Below are 4,432 nucleotides of genomic sequence, written 5' to 3' on the forward strand. Positions count from 1 at the left end.
AGGATCCTGGGATCGAGTCCCACATCAGGCTCTCTGCTTCGGCAGGGAGCCTGCTTCCCCCTTTCTCTCTCTCTGCCTGCCTCTCTGCCTACTTGTGCTCTCTGTCAAATAAAATCTTAATTGTTTTAAAAAAAGTTTGTTTCTAAAAAAAGTCTTTACTTTTGGTGTATAAATTTTCTTTTTCCCACACAAGTAATTCAAAATTAATTGGATTAAATGGTCAAAACCAGTGCATTTTTGTATTATGAAGTACACATTGAAAGGTAAGATGAGAAATATACCATAGATGGGAGTCATGAATACAGAAAACAAGGAAACTAACTTCCAAGAAAGCAAACATGGGCAAGTGGAATAACAAGCTTTGCCAACTTAACCTCCCACCAACAGTATATGAGAGGGAGGTCTTTTCCTGGGAAAAAAAAAAAAAGTGATCTTACTAAAGGAAAATGAGATACGCTCTTCGTTATTTACAGCACAAAATTGTTTCAAGATGAAATTAAGGTAACACTACCAAAACTGTATGACAAGATAAAAACTAATGGAGGAACTTCTGGCTGACTCAGAATATGTGATTCTAGATCTCAGGACTGTGAGTTCGACCCGTGTTGGGTGTAGAGTTTACTTTTAAAAAGCTAATGGAACTAAGGGGTAAAGTAAGACTATAAGATGTTAGTACAAAGATAGATACTATGGAATCCTGTGTACTTGAAATGATTCACTAATTCTTATGTACACTTGTAATTGATCGCTAAAAACCTATCCACTTAAGAAATCCACGCGCATGGTCATAAAAAGCCGTTGCTCAACAGTCATGAGTCCCCATGTGGAATCCAACTTAATTCAGGGATAATTTTCCATGGCATAATTTTCAGACATCTACAAATACTGTTTGTAAATTTGATAGGATATACTCTTTTTTAATATTTTATTTGACAGAAATCCCAACTAGGCAGAGAGGCAGGCAGAGAGAGAGAGGAGGAAGCAGGCTCCCTGTTGAGCAGAGAGCCCGATGCAGGACTCAATCCCAGGACCCTGAGACTATGACCTGAGCCGAAGGCAGAGACTTTAGCCCACTGAGCCATCCAGGTGCCCCTAGGATATACTCTCTTGATGCAGGAAGCGTAACTGGCATAATTTTAATGAGTTGGGAATAAAATTGACAAATTTGGGGAAAATGAGACTATCCAAAAGAGGCTCTAGGGGCGCCTGGTTGGCTCAGTTGGTGGCACCTGTTGTCTCTTGATCGTCAGGATTGTGAGTTCAAGCCTCATGTTTGGCATGGAACCTACTTTCTAGATTTTATTTGAGAGGGTGCAGGCTCAACAGACTCTTGAGCCAGGAACCCACCACAGGGCTCCATCCCAGAACCCCAGAGATCGTGACTAGCCAAAGGCAGATGCTTAACTGATGGAGACACCCAGGCGCCCCTCTGACCACTCTCAATTTGAGAAAATTCAAAGTAGATATAGAGGAGAGAATGGGGTGTTTGTTGGGAGATGGATGGTAGTGAAGTTTGCACAGTGTGAATACTTAATACCACAGATCTGGGCACTGTTACAAATGGTAAATATGTGTATTTACCACACACAAAGACATAATAAAAAATCAAACTCCCTAAAATAAAGATCCACACATCTAATTTGGTATTATTTCTCTCTGGTGTATCCTGTCATTTGATGGTTGCCAAATGATTAGGTAACCAGTGAGGTAACTTGCTTCATGACTTGCTGTACCGCTGGTGCCTAGAACAGTGCCTGACATGGAGTAAATGCCCAATAAATGTACAAATGAATGAATGGGGATAGTAACAGGAAAAAGATTGGTAGGGTCCATAACTAAATTCCCAATCAGAAAGTTAAATCAAGTTAAACTAAAGAGCTAAAGTATAAAGAGTATACAAAAGGTAAGGTATAAGCTGAAGTATGTTCAATCATGATCCTATAAAAGGGTTAACAATCACTTTTGTTACAAAACCCTCTAATAAAGGAAGAGAAGTGACAATATAACAATTATGAAAGGATTGGGTCTTAACTCACCTTGAAAGTTCATTTATATGGAACACTGAGATCCCTGATGCCAGATAAGTGAAGCATTCTGATATTTACAAAATCAAGTGCAGAGACGTCACAGTGGAAAATGTTCTTTTTTTGAAAGACACGAATTTTGTTTTCTGAGTACTGTACATTAAAAATTATTTTTGAGGGGGTGCATGGCTGGCTCAGTTGATAGAACATGCAATTCTTTTTTTTTTTTTTAAGATTTTATTTATTTATTTGACAGAGAGAGATTACAAGCAGGCAGAGAGAGTGAGAGGGAAGCAGGCTCCCCGCCGAGCAGAGAGCCCGATGCGGGACTCGATTCCAGGACCCTGAGATCATGACCTGAGCCGAAGGCAGTGGCTTAAACCACTGAGCCACCCAGGCGCCCCGAACATGCAATTCTTGATCTCTGTTGAGTTTGAAACCCAGGTTGGGTGTAGAAATTCTTTATCTTTGAAAAAATTATTTTCAGGGTGCCTGGCTGGCCCAGTCGATAGACCATAGGATTCTTTTGTTTGTTTGTTTTAAATTTTTTTTTCTTTTTTTTTAAAGATTTTATTTTATTTATTTGACAGTGAGAGAGAGAGATCATAAGTAGGCAGAGAGGCAGGCAGAGAGAGAGGAGGAACAGGCTCCCTGCGGAGCAGAGAGCCTGATGTGGGGCTCAATCCCAGGATCCTGAGATCATGACCCGAGCCGAAGGCAGCGGCTTAATCCACTGAGCCTTATTTACAGGGGCACTGGGATGGCTCAGTTGGTTAAGCAACTGCCTTCGGCTCAGGTCATGATTCTGGAGCCCCGGGATCAAGTCGCACATCAGGCTCCCTGCCCAGCAGGGAGTCTGCTGCTCCCTCTGACCTCTCCCCTCATTCTCCTGCTCAGTCTCTCTCAATTAAAATTAAAAAAAAAAAAAAAATTATTTATTTGAGAGAGAGCATGAGCATGGCGTGGGGGTGGGGTGCTGACAGAGGGTGTGGGACATGCAGACTTCCTGCTGAGCCAGGCCTGATGAAGCACTCAGTTCCAGGACCCTGAGATCATGACCAAGCTGAAAGCAGACACTTAACTAAGCCACCCAGGTGCCCCAGTAGAGCATGGGATTCTTGATTGTGGGGTTGTTAGTTTTAAGACCCACACTGAGTATAGAGATTACTTAAATAAACATCTTTTGGGGGTGCCTGCATGGCTCAGTGTTGAGCGTCTGCCTTTGGCTTGGGTCGTGGTCCCAGGGTCCTGGGTTCAAGCCCCTCATCGGGCTCTCACTTGGCAGGAGTCCTGCTTCTCCCTCTCCCACTCCCCCTGCTTGCATTCCCTCTCTTGGTGTGTGTGTCTCCGTCAAATAAAATCTTAAAAAAAAAAAAAATGAAAGACCAAGAATGGTTAAAACATTTAAAAAATAAAAATATATATTTTAAAAGTTATTTTCAGCTCTTCCACAGGAGGCGTACACGCTGCCACTGGGGCCACTGCCATGTCTCTCGTGATCCCTGAGAAGTTCCAGCACATTTTGCAAGTACTCAACACTAATATCAATGGGTGGCGAAAAACAGCCTTTGCCATCACTGCAGTTAAGGGGGTGGGGCAAAGATAAGCTCCTATGGTGCTAAGGAAAGCAGACATTGATCTCACTAAGAGGGCCAGAGAGCTCACTAAGGATGAGGTGGAACGTGTGATCACCATTATGCAGAATCCTCGCCAGTATACGATCCCAGACTGCTTTTTGAACAGACAGAAGGATGTGAAGGATGGAAAGTACAGCCAGGTCCTGGCCAATGGACTGGACAGCAAACTTCATGAAGACCTGGAGAGACTGAAGATCAGGGCCTACAGAGGGCTGTGCCACTTTGGGGGACTTTGCGTATGAGGCCAGCACACCCTAGGGTTCCGGGGCCACATTGCGGGTGTGTCCAAGAAGAAATAAATCTGTAGGCCTTGTCTGTTAATAAAATTGTTTATACACCTAAAAAAAAAGTTATTTTCACTAATCTCTTTGTAAAGGTTCAAGTGTAATTAAACTTTTTTTTCAAGATTATTTGACAGAGACACAATGAGAGAATACATGCAGGGGTAATGGGAAAGGGAGAAGCAGGCTTCCTGCTGAGCAGGAAGCCCAATGTGGACTCAATCTAGGACCTGGGATCATGACCTGTGCCAAAGGCAGATGCCTAGTGACTGAGCCACCCAGGCACCATACAAATTTAATTAAACTTTTAATACAATTTTAAAAATTTATATGTTCTGGTTCCTCAAGATTATTTATGGTTGTTTATACTTATTTTTGTTAAGTTTATTTTTTTTAAAGATTGTATTTAGGGGCACCTGGGTGGCTCAGTGGGTTAAAGCCTCTGCTTTCGGCTCAGGTCATGATCCCAGGGTCTTGGGATCGAGCCCCA

At 42.6% G+C, this 4,432-nt stretch overlaps 1 pseudogene; it reads left to right on the plus strand.

Annotated features, from left to right (window-relative positions):
* The first annotated feature begins 3,394 nt into the window (after nt 1-3,394).
* On the plus strand, nt 3,395-3,982 carry LOC123952063 (annotated as a pseudogene).
* Nucleotides 3,983-4,432: the final 450 nt, after the last annotated feature.

Source organism: Meles meles, chromosome 10 (assembly GCF_922984935.1).
Source record: "Meles meles chromosome 10, mMelMel3.1 paternal haplotype, whole genome shotgun sequence".
NCBI classification, from domain to species: domain Eukaryota; kingdom Metazoa; phylum Chordata; class Mammalia; order Carnivora; family Mustelidae; genus Meles; species Meles meles.